A 19,677-nucleotide genomic window follows, 5' to 3' on the forward strand; every position below is an offset into this window, starting at 1 on the left:
GTATGAATTATATGAAGTACACTTTGAAAATTTGTATTGTTTCCTACTGCAGTATCTCATATAAATAGTTTCTATATCTAAAATTTTAACAGTACAAATATATGCAGTCAAACCACAAAATGGCACATCAGACCATGACAGTGCAATGAATTGACTAAAATATTATGGTCTGGTTTGAGCAAAGCTCCAGCTTAGAACACTATATAAATGTTTTTATATATGGACTTCTCTCTGTTAAGACTTTTTTCAAGGTAATACGTTGATTGATGAGGCAGTGTGGGCTGCTCAAATTCAATCAGACATGGAGTCATTGGAGCCCTTCCTGAGTTCTATTTTTTTTTCCCTTTGTATGAGTTATGCTAATGCTTTACAGGAAAGAGAAGTTCAAATGGAGGTTTTTCATTAATGCCCACTTCTGAAAAAGAAGTCTGCTGGTTGGTACAATTCACCTCTTTACAGGTCTTCTCTTAGATTATGTAAGAAGAAGCTTTTAGGCATATTTTTCTACGGATGAGAGAACTTCCATGCAGAGATTAAAAAAATGAATGGTTCTTCCAGTTGTACTCTCTACTGTTTCTTCTTCATAGTAATTATTTGCTTTCAGTTATTTGATTATTTTGTGCAAAGTACAATTTAATAACACTAGTGTTATCATCTATAAAAGTAAGGTTTCTAGAATTTTTGACAGGAAATTTGAATCATTATGGTTGGAAAAGATCTTTGAGATCATCGAGTTCGGACATAAACCCTTCACCACCAGGCCTGATAAACTATGTTCCTAAGTGCTTCATCAACATGTTTCTTGAACACTGTCAGGGATGGTGACTACACCACTACCCTGGGCAGTTCTAATTCTTGACCACTCTTTCTGTGTAGAACCTCATCCTCCCCTGGCACAACATGACGCTATTTCCTCTTGTCCTATCGGACGTTAGTTGGAAAAGACGTTGACCCCAGCCTCACTACGACGTCCTTTCAGGTAGTTGTAGAGATTCCCCTGAGTCTCCTCTTCTCCAGACTAAATAACCCCTCAGCCGCTTCTCATAAGGTCTGTGCTCCAGCCCTTTCATCAGCTTTGTTGTCTTTCTTTGGACATGCTCCAGCACCTCAATTTCTTTCTTACAGTGAGAGGCCTAAAACAAAACACAGTATTGGAGGTGAGGCCTCACGAGCCCCAAGTAGAGGGGGAAATCTATCTCAGCTTCACCAAGGCTTTCGACACCCTCCCTCACAACATCCTCCTAGGCAGGCTCCGGAAGTGTGGGATAGATGAGTGGACAGGGAGGTGGATTAGGAATTGGCTGGATGGCAGAGCTCAGAGGGTACTGCTCAGTGGTGCTGAGTCTAGTTGGAGGGCTGTAGCTGGCAGGGTCCCCCAGGGGTCAGTCCTTGGTCCAGTCCTGTTCAATTTATTCATCAATGACCTGGATGAAGGCACAGAATGCTCCCTCAGCAAGTTGGCTGATGATACCAAACTGGGAGGAATAGCTGATACCCCAGAGGGCTGCGCTGCCATCCAGAGGGACCTGGACAGACTGGACAACTGGGCGGTGAAAAACCTCAGAAATTCAACAAGGCCAAGTGCAAGGTCCTGCACCTGGGAGAGTTCTGCACCCAGACACCAGTACAGGCTGGGGACTGACCTTGTGGAGAGCAGCTCTGCAGAGAAAGACCTGCGTGTCATGGTGGACGGCAAGTTGACCATGAGTCAGCAGCGTGCTCTTGTGGCCAAGAAGGCCAATGGGATCCTGGGGTGCATTAAGAAGAGCATCTCCAGCAGGTCAAGGGAGGTCATCCTGCCCCTCTACTCAGTCCTAGTAAGGCCACATCTGGAGTATTGTGTCCAGTCCTGGGCTCCACAGTACAAGATGAATGTGGAGCTGCTAGACAGAGTCCAGCGCAGGGCCGCAAGGATGATCAGGGGCCTGGAACATCTGCCCTATGAGGAGAGGTTGAGGGAGCTGGGCCTGTTCAGCCTGGAGAAGAGAAGGCTGAGAGGAGATATAATCAGTGTCTAGAAGTACCTCAAGGGAGGGAGTGAAAAGGATGGTGCTGGCCTCTTTTCAGTGGTGGCCACCAATACAACTAGAGGTAATGGCCAGAAACTGAAGCACCATAAGTTCCACATGAACTTAAGGAAAAAATTTTTAACAGTGAGGATGACAGAGCACTGGAACAGGCTGCCCAGAGAGGTTGTGGACTCTCCTTCTCTGGAGATCTTCAAAACCCGCTTGGATGCAGTCCTGTACCACATGCTCTAGGTGACCCTGCGTGTGCATTGGGGTTGGACTAGATGACCTCCAGAGGTACCTTCCAACCTTAAGCATTCTATGAATTATGGGAGGCAGGAATATGTGAGACAGCCCTACCTTGAAATTATCTATGTCGTGAACATAACAAAATATATATGCTTCTTAAATCACAAAACCCATTTTTAACTTTCCTTTCACCTCCTCCTCAAACTAAATATTGAGTCATGAGATTCTGAGGCAATTGTAGCTATGTACGTAAACACTGCATTTATTTATGCTTACAATAAGTATGTGCAATCAAATACATTGTTTGGACTATCTTTCCCGTAAGATCATGGATACTATATCAGCCTTTTTTTCTTTCTCTCTTTTGACTTCTTTATGTTATCAATGTTACTTCACTGTGATCAGTGGTTGTTGAAGTGAAGTAGTACTCAGAGAAACACAAAATCTAAAAAAAAAAAAGTTTTTTTTTTTTCTAGGCCACTGCATAATGAATATATGACTTTAAAAAAAAATCAGACTTCAGGTTTCTATCCTTTCAAGTAAAGAGAAAAACATTTAGCATGCAAATCAGTGCCTTGCATAGCATGCAAATAGACAGACCAAACCTATATCACTTCAAGTATGGAAACTTGACTTTAGAGTTGGCTTTTATGAGTCCGTCTTTAGGTAACAAAGCCCATTCAATCTGAGGTATGTATTGGATACATACTTTGTCTTGTCTAACATTTGAATGCATCTTGTATGCCTTTACTTCCACTTGTTCTTACTCCTTCATGTTCCTGATAAAACAGCATTACCTCTTCTTGCCACCACTTCATTTTATTAGTTCCAGTTTCTATCCAGACCTCTTTCACAGATTTTATTTCCATTTTTTTTTCATCTTTTAGAGGAAATCAACATCCCCTTTTTTTTTTTTTTTTGTTTAAGATGAAGAATTTAGAGTAATTTTTATCTTAACATTGGGGATTATAACACAGCATCTCAGATATACCTTTTCTGCCAGTCTTTCCTTTTTCAAGGCAGCCTGTGGGATGGACAATTATTTTATTATGATATCCACCACAGAGAAGCCAAGACCTAGAATCAAAATCATTACTGAACTGGTTAAAAACCTAGAAGGTAATAAACACTGAAACTTATATTTCTCAGATGAGTTAATATGGTCCTAAAAAGCACTTTGACTCTTGATACTTAAATTATATAATCTCCTCAGCCACACTATTCACTATATGATTTGACAAATTCAAATAAGACTGAGCTCTTCTTGTGACCAGTGACAAGCCTCTAAGTCCAAGCTATCTCACTGATAAAGGTGTAGGTTATTATTTTATTTTTACCCTTCTTTATCATGATTAGCCTTTTTCTCTTTAAAACTAGAGTTATGTCTACAGGGAATGGAGAATAGCTGTAATGATCTATTTAAGAACAATGTTTCCATTTTGATTGTAGTAGTTGTACACATAGTGTCCAAATGTGTAAATTACAATATCATATATTCCACATTAACAGGAGGCTATGCTGTTTCTCAGTTTTCTTTGATGCTGTCAGTGAAGAATTTGTTATTTACAGCAGTAAAAGGGAACCATGAAATAATGTAAACTGTTCAATTGATTTTTATTATATGTACATTTCTAGAACGAAGCAAAAGTGTCTGCAAAGTCTGCTCTTAAACAAAGTAGTCTAATATAATGTCAATTAATTACAAGACTAATAAACTGTGCTTTAACTCTAAATTGAAAATACTTTATCTCATGTTAAAATGTATAATTTTTGTATTATCTAATTGTTCCCACTTTCTTTAGCGTTTTTTTTTTCAGATGAACTGTGATTAGACTGCATGATTAAACTGATTGAGGAGGAAATCAGCAGCAGTTACACGTGCCTGTGAATGCTTGCACCTTCCTGATATCTCCAGAAGCTCCATTAAACATAGGAGTGACACAAAATAAAAAGGGCAATCTTGATACAATTGGTCCATCAGTTGAATTATAAAGTCTGTTATTTTCTGTGGTTTCTCATTATTTACTAAGGTAAACAAATAAATTTTTATTGTAGTAGAGCTTTATTTATGCATCCTGATCATTTCTTGCACTAGTTCTCTGCCTTCAAGTTTTGCAGTAGCCTGAAGAGTTGAAAGTATCAAATGACCCTGAATGGGTGTAATTGAAATGACTGGGTGTGGCCTACCTACTTAGCATTTTATCTTGCTTACAATTAGCAGTGATGAATAAAACCTTGTGGCATCTGCATAACTGTTTTTTAATTTTTACTTTCTGCATTTGATAAAGACAAAGAAAACATGCAAGGAGGCTGCTACTTGGTATTGGGGCTTTCTAGGTGCTGTATTATCTATATATATTGATACTATTTCAGTCATAATCTTGAGAGCTTGTGATCAAGAACTTGTAATGCCTTTGGTTTGTGATTATAGTGTTTTTATATTTGGTCATATTACTTTATGTCTGTTTGATTATTGTTGTGTGCATGTACTATAGGAAGAGTAATAACATTTATACTTATATTCTTCTCCTTTTTAATTAAATAGGAATTTAGCCTGAAAAAGTACTGTATAAGATCAAATTTTATTCTTGCTATGCTTTATTTTACTACTCTGACAATGGATATTTTCCTCCATTCTCACTTGGCTTTATGCTTGGCCAGCATTATTTTTTCTGAGAGGTCCATTTATGAAAATCAACAAAAGCATGAAGAATACTCAGTGAGTAGGTTGGAAACTTTGAAATGTATCCACATCATTTCCTCAGGATATTCTTATTCCTATTGGTCTGTGTTTCTGTCATTTATGGGGGGTAAAACAATATTATTCTTTTCTTACACAGAAATCCTCATTTGGTCTTGCTGTTTATTTGTGTTAATATAATTTGGATTTAAATTGCCTTGCCTTAAAATTCCTCATTTAAACAACAATAGCAACAAAAATAATCATTTCAGACATTCAACCATCGAAGTACTGGATTTACTGCATTCATGTCTGTCAAAAAGTGAGGTGCTTTCTCATATGGACCATAGAAAGCTACCCCCATTTTTCCAGTTGTGCTAACATCTTTGATCTAAACAGCATCCAGGTAATTTTTCACCTTTAGTCCTTTTTCCCTTAAGATTCAGCCTTCTTCCAAAGTTATTTTTAGTTAATCAGCTGTTTTACTACATTTAGAGCAGTGATAAGCCCAGAATAACAAGCTGTTCTCAGAGAGAGGAGTTTTAGCTTAGCTGTAGCACCATGATACCTTGCCTATGAACTTCCCTGGTTGGGGCTAATGAGCATCTGGTTGGTGGCAGGCTGGCTGTAACCCTGCTTGAGCTTGCTTGTAGCTGTTTGCAGTTTGTCTTGTAAACATAGGTAAAATGGAGTGTATTGCTGCAGCATCTTTTCTGTTAGTCTGTCAACTTCCCTTTGCCAATAAACAATAAAATAAAGTATATATAGTACTTATGGAACAAAGCAATCCTCAGTCCTGCAACTCTTCCTCATCTCCTGCAGAACAATATCCACCTTAGATGAAGCAAAATCCTCAGCCTATAGATTTAGACTTCTGTTTGTCTGCAAGGAAGGCTATATGCAGCTTTAGAACATAATCTGAGCTGAGCTGGGCTTTTATCAAAAGTGAAATCTGAACATTAACAGTAAACACATATAAAATAAATATATTACTAAACTTCCTTTGAGACAGATAAAAATATAGTTTCGTTATCTCATATGTGCAGAATACAATATGTGATGGCCTCTAATGACTTTCTAATCTGCAACCCTTTTCCATGATGCCTGTTTCAGATTATAAAAGCAGGGTTATTTATTTACTTATTCATTTATTTTTTTAATGTAGCCACTAAGTGAATTTTGATTTAAACAATCACTACATAACTGGATCAGACCTGACTGAGAATATGCTCTGACTCAGCAAACTCATTGTAAGGAAGTATGAAAACAATTTTAGATTGATCCCTTCCTGAATGTACAGGCTTCCGCTGTTGATTACATTTAATTAATTTTTTATCTGTGAAAAATCTAATCCCAGTATAGCATGCCAAAGGTTTAACTAATGAAGAAACAGACTAGCATAATGTTAAAGATACATGAAAGTTTTACAAGAGAAAAAAAAATGCAGGTTAGCTTTATTACATAGCAATACAAAAGAGTAACTATTAATTTACTCTGATTAATTTAGGCCCTAAAGATGATTAATGGCATTAACATTGATTAAAGCTGAATTAACGCAAGCTATTAGAAATATAAAAAAACTATCATCTGGATTGGAGACATGCCAGCCATTAAAAAAAAGTCAGATATTTAGGTACTTTTAAGGATCCATAATGAATTCTCTATACTTTTTTGAGCTACATTCGCTAGAGTGTAACTCAACATATCTGTCACCAATATATAGTCCATCTACAAATGATATATATTTTAATTGCTATTTTTAAATATTATTATCAGTGGACAGGAATAAAACTTTGCCAAAAGTAAATAAAATTAATTTTTGTTCTGAACGCCAGCAGTAACACACAAACCCTTGTTTGTGCTCTTAACTTTTTGCAATTTGCTTCTTCTACAGGGATAGCAGTTAGTCTCATTAGCGTTTTAAGGCTTCTTATCCCAATCCGGCAAAATTGTTAAACATACGAGAAGTGTGATTTGCCTCCCCTCAGCATAGCCACTATAAGTGAGATATTTGGATACTTTATTTGTGCTTGACAGAGCAGCAATGGTTGCAGTCAGCAGTAGCACAGTGAAGGCTTTGCTCAAGTACTCTGCCAGGTGCTCTAGGGCAAAGTTGAAGGAATGCTATCTCCTTGGGAAAAGCAGTACTTAGGCAGTGTCATCATCATGTCCTAAAAGATGCTGGACACCTTCAAAGTGTTTCTGAAATTCTCACTCTTTTTCTTTCGTGCTCCTCATCAATATACCCTAGCCTTGGTACCAGCAAGTGGAGTCACTTGCTTACTACAGGTGGTAAAGATACATTTACATGTATTTAAGCTCAAACAGGCCATAAAAAAAAAAGAAAAAAAAAAACACACACACACACACACACACAAAACCACGCTTAAACATACTGCATTGCTCTAACAGAAAAGTATGCTATTTCTACAACTTCTGATACAGGTTGGCACAATCATAATAAAGAGTAAGAAATAACAAAGAATACAAGATACAGATTGATTTTTACCTTGAAGGACTTGACATTTGTTCACAATATTAAATTTGTGATATTTATTTAAAGATATCTTTCACTAGTAAAGAGAAACAAACTCGTAGCTTGTAAGCTTTAGACTTAACTGGAAGTGAAATCTTCGACCAGCAGGTTTATTGAAAATATACAAATTCAAGAAAGTGCGTAAATACTATAAAAATAAACCCCAGACAGTAATTATCCAGAAAAAAAAAAAAAAAAAAAAGAGGGACTCTCAGAATCACAGAATGATTGAGATTGCAAGGGGCTTCTAGTTCAACCCGTTCTGCTCAAGCAGGGACACTTAAAGCACGTGGCACGGGGTTGCATTCAGGCAGGTTTTGAAGATCTTCAGAGAAGGAGACTCCACAACCTCAAACAAAAACAAAATGACAAAAGAGGCCCAGTTCACATAGTCTTTTCTTGTAAGATAGATGTTCCAGTCCCTTAATCATCTCTGTTGCTCTACACTGGACCTTCTCTAGAAGCTCTTCTATTGGGGAGCCCAGAACTGCACACAGTACTCCAGATGTGGCCTCATCAGAATAAAAAATTTTAAAAAGAATATGAGGCATCTGGAGTATGTTTGTGAATCCTTTAGAAAAGCTTTATTTGTTATAATCAGAAAGATGATGAAAGAAATGATTTGCCTGAAAAGAGTAAGATCTTCCAAATACTATTCTGAAAGATAAAAAAAGAAAGAGAACTGCAAGTACCATTTAGAATATCAGTCTGCTTATGTTGGCTTTTATTCAGCCTGCACGCCAAGTTCAAGTCGCCTAAACTTCAACTTTTTTTTTAATGTGGATGTCATGTTAACAATAAAATAAACTGGCTAATTTTTCATATATTCCAATGCCACAAATGTTGCAACATCTCAATTTCCTAATTGTTATCTGCATGTGTGTATCTGTATGCATGAGGAAAATGCCATTAAAAAGAATTAACAAAAAAAATCCATTTAAGTCAGGGCAGACACAGGACAGGCTATTCTTCCCTTCATTTAAAGGATCAAGGTTGGAGATTGTCATTTCTGGAAAATACATCCAAGTGTGTAACATTTTGTTAGGAAATTTTATCCCCAATTACTAATTACCAAATTACTAATGAACCATTTTTATACATTTGACTAACAAGAAAAAGCTGAAATATGCCATGTAGGACTACGGGCACATGGCCTAGGGTTATTGCTGACCTCACAATTATGTGTCTGCTCCCTCATTCTACAATCTGCCTGCAGATTGTGAGTACATTTAATGTGCGAAAAGACTATGTTTACCCAATATACAAACAATATTTTGATAACATATCTCTGCCAAAATGGCTTAGGAGGAATAAGCATCAGACCTGCTTCCATATGCTTTTCAGAATTTGGCCTTAAGTACTACAATGCAAAATTAACCTTCTAGCTAATCTACAGTGCCATCCTATTTATAGCATGTTTTTATTTTTTCTTTTTTCAATATGAGCATATGCTGCCAACAGAAACAAAAATAAATAAATAAATACAACAAATAAATATATAGCTGTATTTGGGGTGGTTTTTTTTTCTTTTTTTTTCCCTTTCCTGAGTATTATGTCATTTCTGCAGAGTTCAGCCATTTAAAATACAATTTTTTGCAATGTGCCCAACGTTCATACTCACTAGAAATTACCAAATCCGTAAAGTTGTTTTGTGTTTCTGATCACAGTTTATAAGATGAACAGACCATCCATATTCAGATTTGGATCTATTATAGTCTGCATATATTATATAGTCTATTTGATCTATACTTGCCTAGGTATTTGGAAACTACTAATTATAAATGCATGATCCTGTGCAGAAAAGGTAGCATTTGTCTGCCACCTATTGATTCTTTTTATTGCTTGCCCTTTTCCTTCTCCTTTCTTTGTGAAATGGTAAAGGATCAAAGATAATTGTAGTCACTATTTTTTCTCTTTTTTTGTTATTAGTTTTCTTATTTTTTTTTAATTTTAATTTTCATAATAACCTCCATAATATATCTAGCAAATGTATACACTTGGCAGAGAAGATTTCTGTTCATTCACATTACAAGCAATTGTAAATAGTCAAGAGAACACCACACCATTCTCAAATCCGTCAGAGTGGAAAAGCATGGCACAAGTTCTGTGGTTCAAGAGTGATTTTAACCAGGTTTGCTAATATGCTTTTAATATCAGCAGAGACAGCTAAGGAAAGAAAGTGGAGAATAAAAAGTCTTAATTTATCTATACTGATAAGTGAAGGTTCATTAGAAAATGGACTCCAGCACTGGTCAGCTGCTTATACTTTTTTTTTTTTTTTTTTAACATAGCTACAGGCATGTTTTTGTTTTGTGCAAATTAACCTTCTTTGACACGGTGTTCAGTTGTTGTTCAGGGATAAGATGGGCTCCAGGGCTGCAGCTTAGGCAATACTCTTCCTGATTTGGCTGCCTCTACCTTATGTAGTGCTCCAACAAACTCCCATTGGACTTAGCAGGTCACACAATTTTTTATGTCCTCGTGAAGACTCCCCAAAACAAAATACAGATGTCCTGAACTCAAATTATGATGACATTACAGGGATGAGTAATATACAGCCTTAATGCTGTTTGGGTGCTTTGTAATGTTAAAAAAAAAAAAAAAAAAAAAAAAAAAAAAAAAACCATAGAAGATAATTTCTTGTAGTAATGCTATAAGGGACTCAGAAGGGTTTCACAAGAGATCCAAAACTGTGTGCTAGGCAGTCTGAGCATTCTCTGTCTGACTGACTGACTGACATTAAGTGTTCTGGAGGTGCCGCTGTCTTGGAGCCAGGAGCAACTTAATAGACTGGTTGTGTTCAGCAAGCAGATGAAGCCACAGACCTCAAAATCAAAATCCTGGATGCTCATTTTGAAAATGGACTCTGCAGCCATAATGTAGTCATTGCAATGATGAGTGCACAGGAAGCATCGGAAGTTCACAGCTGTTTGCATGTCTGTACAGGACTCCATGCTGTAAGTTCCATGCCATACCGTGATAGTGTACTTGCCGCGTAGTGTAAAGTTTGATACTTGCAATGATACTGCACATAGATCTGTCTTGCCAACTTAAGATACCTAAGATGCCCCACGTGCAAATGCAAACAGTAGCATTTCAGACATCATAATAATGGCTACAGTGATGTTTTTAAACTTGCATTTGTGTGGAAAAACCTACAATCATAACTTCTCTATATAACAAGAAGTGTAATCTTCCAAGTGTAAAACCTAGGGGCAGGCGCATATGTTAAAGTACACTTTTCACTTTACATCTCCTTTGATCCCATCTTCTTTTTCAGAAACAATCCTCTTTTTCTTTAGAATTTTAAATGATAAATGTTAATGTGAGTCTACTCTGCCATTGCACTTATGAACTCAGGTACTACTAAAAACATCAAATGCAAATACCTATGCCGAAAAAATGCACTCATGTCCATGCCATAATACTATGGTAACCTCAGAATAAGACCAAATGTTTTAAGATTTGCAGACCTTAACTGTGAAAGGAAGATAGCTTTACCTTGTGTTAATATTTTATTAATTTATTTTATCTATACTAGCATATAGTTAATTAAAACAAAATCCTTGTCCTCATGAAATCAGAGATAAAGATTATGCTGATTTCATTAGGAATAAGATTTGACCTTTAATTGACATCTAGTTAAATCTTTTTAACTGGAATAATTGCTAAGAAAGCGAATCAGCGCAGTATATCTAATTAGATTTTACAAGGACTAAATGACTCACCTAGTCTGTTTAAATGATAAGCTCATGTCGTTTGTAAGGCTACTCACAGTAATTGCCTGGAAACCATTACAGTTTTCCAGAAAAATATTCTATACTTTTGTCTTTTTTCCTAAAATTTACATCTCTCCGATTTCTCAAAGATATTTTAAATGTATGTAACCCTTATTCTGAAGAGCATGTCTCTGACAAAAAATGAATGCAATACTAGGGGAGAAACTACTTGAGAGAAACTTTGAAAATATATACAATGGAATTAGCCTCACTTACCTACCTTTACACATACAAAACAAAACTGAAACCACCTAACCAAGCAACCTTTCCTTATCAATGAAACAATTATGGGTTGTAGATGAATAAAAAATTAAATACTATAAACACATCCTCCCTTCAGAGGTCAGGATCTTCCACATGCTAGTAAGGAGAATGTGGAAGTACAATTTCCTAGTCACCATGAGGCTCCTTTGTGATATCCTGGTGTAGAGTAGAATGAAATAAAAAGAAAATGTTAAAAACTTTTAATGATCATTATTAAAAGAATTAAAGTTATTAAAAGAATTTTAAAATATACTTTATTTAAACTCAATAGTGTCTAAGATATGATTTCTATAGCCATTTACGAAAAAAAATATATGCTTTCAATATGTACACATAAGAGTGTACATTGAGTACACACTGACCATGAGTACAACGGCTCAACTGTTTCTATCAGTATGTCCCAGTGTTTTGTGAATAACTGATAAAGAATTTCCTAGTTCATAGAATAGATGTTGATAAATTAAAGTGAACGATTCCCAGTGAATTTTTCTAACCTACTGATTTCACAATAGTCTGTGGCAGGCATATACATCTCTCATAACATTTAAAGTGAATAAAAGAGAGATCAGTGCATATTTCATGTGTGATAAAGTATTCCATTTTTTTTTACTGGGTCACATGACCTTTCTGGAATATATGAAGGCTTTATACAGAAGCATATATCATCATGAGATGAAGAAGAAATTAAATTTAACTTATTATTTAAAAATCCATCTAGGCTTGTTAGTCTGCCTTTTTTTTTTTTCCACTCCGCAATTTAAATTTAAACTAGTTATTCGTATAATTGTTAGATTAACATGATCATATTTTTTTCAGAAAATTACCGCTTAAGATTTGATATCTTTCTTCTGTAAATAGTTTCTTTTAGATATTCAAACCAACATATTTTGTTAATTTTTTCAGTCATTTCTCCCACTCAAAGTCACTGATTTTTAATGTGTGAACTCCCTGTGAACAACAGGAGTGTGATACCTAAGCTGGCAGAGAACAGGGAACAATGGCTTTATCTGAGTGAAAATGGAAGCTCCTTTTCCTTGTTCTGGCCCTAGCCATGGCCTTTTTCCCTTTCTCCTGTCAGTTTCACACCTCCTCATCTTTTTATACTTTAATGCTTTTATCCTATTATCTTTTATATGTGTGTGTATGTGTATGTATGGTTAAAGGTAAGCATTATTTGATTCTTTATAGTCCTCTGTTTTCAAAATAATTATATAGACATGATAGAACATTGACACTAAGGACACGTTACTGATATTTATTGTGTGTCCTTCAGAAGTGGGCATATTCCATCCTATGAAAATACCAAATGAATGAATTATGGTTTTTGCCATTAGGATTAAAACCACATGAATTCATTATGTAAGAACTTCTTATTTTATTATGTCTCTATTTCATTTCAAGTGTCCCATCATTATCAACACATTTGATATTCACTGTGTTAATAGTGATCATTTATAATTCATTTGGAACTATTAATGTGGATGTCATGGAAACTTCCATCAAAATTCCACTGTAGTTCTTGTTTGTGAAAATATTTAAGCATAATCTTTAGATAATGCTATTGGAGCTCAGTAGTTTAGCTATATCATGTCACATGATGTAATCTATGAAGATCTGATATTCTTATAGACACCTAAAACTTCAGTCCATGACTGAAATAATACAAGTGCAATTTTTCTGACTTTCTGCAGAATTTTCATAGGTTCTACTTCAAAGGATTGTTTAGGATTATTTCTCATCCATTAATTGTGGTGATCTAATTATTTTCTGATTTTCTGTGGAACAAAGACAGAACAGTATATGGCAATGGCAGCAATGATTTATTTAAAGTTTATTCATATCATGCTTTCATAAAATAAAAAGTCAAGAGGTGGTAATAAATTTGAAAATGTATGCACCTACAACTAAATGATCAAATATTTTTTTCTTTATTCTCTGATTTCTATTATTGTCAGTTAGGATAATCATCACCAGTGAAGGCTGGAATAGAGCCCTTTGAATCAGATTTTATTCATTTTATATTCAGTAAAATTCTATTTTGCAAACATCTACATTATGTCAGACATATTCATGACACTTTTAGAACTACCTCACCTATAATAAAAAATGAACCCATTTAAGTAATTTAAGTGATAAGCTGTAACATAATGCTTCTTTCTTTTACGGTCATTTATTGGCCAAATGGATCTTTACTTTTTCACAGATTTAGCAGAAACAGACAGCATTATCACCTAAAATAGTTCGCAGACTAATGGAAGATGCATATGTGCATCTTGAATCAGTAACTCACAGATATTAGACAATCTCCTGTGTACTCGGTTATGAAAGAAAAATAAGATTATCCCTTACAAGTAGATAACAACTCCTGTTGTCATTCCAGAAAGGTTCAGGTTTTTGGTCACTGAGAAAATGAGACATCTCAAATGGCATTAGATACTTACATGTGGACAATTGAATTTGATCCTTAAAATGGTATTTATTTGCATAAATACATATCCCTAATGTCATTTTAATTTCCATAGCATATCTCTCCTTGCCTCTATCAGTGGCCAGGAGGGGAATGGGTGCCTCATAAACTTTCCTTCTTCTCACATGGTGTGCCTGCTCTCTCAAACACCCAAGGGCACTTCAAAGGGTTTAAAATGCCTTTATTTAGACAACTGCACCAAGCCTTAAATTTCCACTCAAGGAAATGAAGTTATGAAAGTGAATTCAGACACTTGGCACCTACTTGTGTAACTGTCTGCAGTCTGGAACTGAATCCACTGAGTCTTTTCCTTTGAGTGAGCATATAAAATTCATTTCATTTGTGTTTTCTAATTACTTCAGCTCTCCTTTGGAAAATACGGCACTAGGCAGCTTCGTACTCAGGGAGAGAATAATTTAGACGGCAGTGAGGGACACCCAGCTCTTCTAAAGATCCTCTTGCCATTTTGGCAAGTTGGGGTAGGCAAGTGAGTGTGTAGAATCATCAAACAGGGTAAAAGCTCTAATCTTTCATGTTCTTAAATAAACTCCAGCTTTCAAATCCACCATGAGCTTAATTCCGTTGCCCATGGCAGAAGGCCAAAGCTTTACACCATCCGTTCTTCTTTGACTACTGAGTGCTCAAAATGCTCTCCAAACCTCCCATGACAGCCTCGCTTTATCTCAGATGCACAAGTAATCAGCTGTGAGCTCACATAATTACCTTTGCTTTTTGCAAGAGAAAGGGGAATAGATCACAGATATCCTGACTCCCAGATTAATCACCGGACATGCTGTCATCTTTGAAATTCTAGCTGATTAAGGTTCGGAGTATTTTCAGGTCCTTTATCTGTCACATAAGGACCAGCTGGAGTGAGCACACTGAATTTTTCTATCCCAGTTGGCTTTTATTTGATAAGAACTGTTATGATAGGACTTACTGTTTGCCTAAAGGACAGCTCTGGAATTGTTTAATTTTATTTATCACTGTCACTTCATGTAGTTTAATTTTTCTCTTCCTCAATGCCATCATTGTCTCTGCTCATGAAGGTATAAACTCCACAGTTTCTTTGAAGATGAAATGATATCTTTCAGCTCCTTAGTCTCTAAATGATATTACCGATTTTTTCCTTAAAGCATATGTGGTCATAAGTATAGTCAGGCAAAGTGAATGCAATTAATATCTCAACCTGCTTATTAAATTTACTACTTGTGTATGTGCTTTTCAAAAAACTTATGTGCATGTGTAGTGTATATATATATATACACATATAAAACACATTTCCAATTATACTAGAATTGCACTATTATTTGTAGTACTAGTATAAACTTGTTCTTGAGTTTGCTATTGGGAAGCTGGCTTACCATTATATTAGATGATGTCCTTTGTGTTTAGAAACCGCTCTAAAATAAACACAGTATTCTTTCCCAAAATATCAGTTTTGGGTGGAAATGAGTGATTTCTGTGTCAGAAACATAGAAAGTAGGGCTGGAAGTGAAAACTTATTTAATTCTTTCATGTCATCTAAAATTAGATGAAAAATCTATCAAAATCAATCCTAATTAATTTTAATCCAAATTCTTGTCATACTCTTCCTACTCAGTGTTCCACTTTCATATCTTTACTATTAAAAAATTACCTAAAGTAGAAGCCCATTGCTTAAAGTTTCTTTATGTTCTTATAGAAACCCTGCAAAACAGATTCTTTCTTTTATTTCAGTCATTTTTGCATTGTGTTGTCTTCTCTCCAATTCCACTAGATTAAATTCACCCTGTTCTTTACAGTTAAACTAATAGGTCATAGTTTTCATAGCCATACTAAATAATCATATAATTAGTTCTAGATTCAGTTTCAAATTTCCAGTTGCTGATCATTTTTTTGGAAATAGATCTTTTCAAATGTAACTTCAATACTTGCTCTAACTCCTAAGATGAGTATTTTCTGTAGTTTTAGTAAAATCAGTGCTGACAGATGGAAAAAAAAATTAAATTGTAAATAATTTAGTGTAAATACATTTTATATATTATATATATAATATATATTTGTAGGGAGTAATATATAATTGAAATGGCAGTATACATCTAGCTTTGATTACTGTCAGTTTTCAACAGTATTTTTGTATGGCAGATCAGTTTTTATAAAAGTAGCATAAAAATGAGTTCAGTACAGAGTTAATGCAAATGTAAATTTATTATCTATGTATCATGACAGCTAAAGAAAATTTGTTCACTTTTTTTTTCTCTAAATGTTTAAGCATTTTAAACTATTTTTTTGAACTGAGCAGCCATAAAAGTTATAATCAAAGTATGTGTTTGCTCAATATAGCATTTTATTTATGGAAAAATACTTCTCCTTTATATAGATCTCTGTAATATTTTCAACCAGGCAAAAAATATACAATCACAATGAATGAAAAAAAAAAAAAAAAGCAAAACAGCTGTTACTATCATAACAGTTAAAATTGTCTGAGACAGTTCTGGGACTTCAATTATGACATTTCTTGTTGCCTTTTAATGCTTCCATTCTCAGGATCCTATTTTCACACTCTCAGTAATATTCACTTTCTCAAACTTGAGACTTCAAAATGTTTATGTTTAGATATCAAAAAAAATGGCATGACATAAAACCAAAAGTGTTTTAGAAAATTTCTTTCCAAACAGTTCATCCTAGAGACCAACTTCAGGCATGTGAAGGAAAAGAAGGTGATCAGGAGTAGTCAGCATGGATTCACTAAGGGGAAGTCATGTTTGATGAACCTGATAGCCTTCTACAATGGGATGACTGGCTGGATGGATGATGGCAGAGCCGTGGATGTTGTCTACCTTGACTTCAGCAAAGCTCTCGACACAGTCTCCCATAACATTCTCACAGAAAAGCTTAGGAAGTGTGGACTGGATGACTTGGCAGTGAAGTGGATTGAGGACTGGCTGGATGGCAGAGTCCAGAGGGTGATAGGAAATGGGGCCGAGTCTAGTTGGAGGCCTGTGGCCAGTAGCGTCCCGCAGGGCCCAGTACTGTTCAACTGGTTCATCAATGACTTGGACAAGGGCACGGAGTGCATCCTAAGTAAGTTTGCAGATCGTACCAAACTGGGAGGAGTGGCCAACACTACCAAGGGCTGTGCTGCCATTCAGAGGGACCTAGACAGAAAACAGAAGAGAAAATAAATATTTAATTCAAACTTCAGTGTGTTTCATTAAGAAAAAAAAAATGAAGTGATTAATGGCAGTTAGGAGATTTCACAATCAGCATGTTCATCATTGGCATTAGATTACTGGTATTATAAACAGTTAACATTTAGAAAATCTTTCCTCTTCATTTGTCCTACTTGACACAAAAAAGCTTCAGACAGATTAACTGAACTGTTTAGCTCATTTTATACCCTTCCTGTTGACACTTTTAAAGTAAATCCAATCCAATATACAAAATTTATATCCTTTCTTTTGCTGAAGTGCATATAATTAAAGACGCATTATAATCCTCTATTTCCCTTTGTTCACTAATAGCATTATTTTGGGAATTAATATTTTCTTATCTTCATGCATATTTTATGTTGGAAGTATTTCAGTTACTGCATGAAGTTTGAAGTGATCTTCGGTTCATTTTGTTTCTTTTTAATATTTTTTTCTTAAATCTTAAGATTCAGAGGAACAACCAGTAAAACAATGTTTTTGCTCAAGCAAAAACATGGCAGGCTCCTATTTCCTCAGAACGTGCCAGACTATCATTCTGTTTCATTTATCTAAGACCAAAGTCCCAGTATATGTTCTCTCTTTAAAGACAGAATTGCAGGATTTCCTCTTGTTTTTGTTGTTGTTGTTTTTCCCGTTTTATCTTTTTGTTATTCTCACTAGAAATAAATAGCAAGAACAACAGCAGTATATGACCATGGTAAATTGCTTTATTTTATAGCTAAGGCAGAGTTCTAATGCCCCCAAAATATTATTCTTTTTCTGTATATATGACCGGTAATTATATGAGTGCGTTGTGTGTTGCAGGATATCACAAACTGTTTTTCATCTTGAAAATATAGAGTGATCTCTACAACGTCATTGCATTTCCTTTACTAAGCTTATGTACTCTGTAAATAAACACAGATATTACTCTTTATTTATCCTCAATACATATGAATACCAAAGCTTCCTTAATTTGAAGTTAGCCATCTACGCAATACGGGCTATTTTTGATTATCTTGGGGGACAGTGACTAAGAGTAGAAATTCCTCAGAAATCTTGATCTATAATTGTATTTTCTTCTAAACATTTCAGACTTTTGAGTTTGAATTATTGGGTTAGTTCCCAGAAAGGCAACAAGAAGGGCTATCTTCACAAAGGCAATATTTATGTTGACAAGACTATTTTCCACTTAGGCCCAAGGAAAGCAAGTATCAATAACAATCACATTAAGATAGAGTTCAAAGAAGGTGGAGATAATATATCATTATTTTAAGATTTTTTTAAAAAAATCAATCTCGGTATGTAAAAATTAACCAAGAGTGTGTCATTGTAAGAAAACCAGAATTAAATTGATTCTTAAAATAAATTAATATCTATTAAAGTCAGGACTAGCGCCATTCGCTTTAATCACGAGGTCTTCCCATTAGTTTAGCCATATGTAGTTGTGTTTTGAATAGTACTGAGGGTCCTAAGTTTGATAAAAAAAGGTTTTAAAGCATCTATTTGATAGTTTTTCTCCTCTTACCCAAATTTGCTTCCTACCCTGATGTCAGTGTTAAGCTCTGACATTTCAGCAAATAGTTATCTTGTAACATACCCGAGGAAATGCTGAGATGAGAATAATATAAAATATATTTTGACAGCTTTATAACAGCTAAAAGACAGTTTTCATTAACTTTGAAAATTACTCATAATCACATCTCATCTGTTGGACTGAAAAAAAAAAAGAAATCAGGAAATATCTGAGTAAGGCATAAAGACAATAACTGAAATCTGTGCCCTCTCTGGCAGAATTTTTTTCTGGAAATATTTTAATTAATTTCATTTTAAAAAACCTTATTGTCGCAAATAGTAAAGATGATGTTCAGTGCAAACTGAATGGCTAAATATGACTTTATCAAGAACATTTCAATCACACATACTCATTTCTAATGGGATTAATTGAAAAAAAATCTTTTCTGGTCTTATTAATTGTGCATCAGCTTTTTAACTGAAATAAAAGAGCAGGATGTGTGCCATGAAATTGAAAAAGCACCGGTAGAGATGAAAAAAAAAAACTTATTCAACACAGCTTTTCACATAGGTGGTGGTGGTGGCATTTATCCTTGCTTACATTGGTTTGCTGGAGTTTTTTTAAAGAAAAGAATGATCAAAATGAAGATTATTGTACTATGGGAAAAGCTCTCTGTTAAAGTAAGCAGTTTGAACCAATATCCTGATTTTTTTTTCAAAATAAAACTGTCTCTCAGAGAGTTGGTCAAGTACTGTAGATCATTTAGGCATTCACGCTACCCATGTAGAGAAAATTTGCAAAATTCTGACTGAAATTAGTCTCCAGGCAATTACCTTGTATAAAATAATTCCCATATTGTAAAGAAGGCAGAATTACCCGCCTGCTCCAATGGCAAATCTGCTTCCAGACTCTAGTCCAAAAATATAAACACAACAAGTGGATGACTCTCCATTATGCACTTGTGTACTGTGATGAATTCAAAATATTAAGATAGTGATTAGAGG

At 35.1% G+C, this 19,677-nt stretch overlaps 1 pseudogene; it reads left to right on the forward strand.

The window, feature by feature from the left end:
* LOC148593740 (uncharacterized) overlaps positions 1–19,677 on the forward strand; it is a 119,973-nt pseudogene that overhangs the window by 35,411 nt on the left and 64,885 nt on the right.

The sequence above is a fragment of the Tinamus guttatus genome, unplaced genomic scaffold, assembly GCF_059628265.1.
Source record: "Tinamus guttatus ecotype Peru unplaced genomic scaffold, ASM5962826v1 Tinamus_guttatus_pri_ptg000335l, whole genome shotgun sequence".
Classification (NCBI taxonomy): domain Eukaryota; kingdom Metazoa; phylum Chordata; class Aves; order Tinamiformes; family Tinamidae; genus Tinamus; species Tinamus guttatus.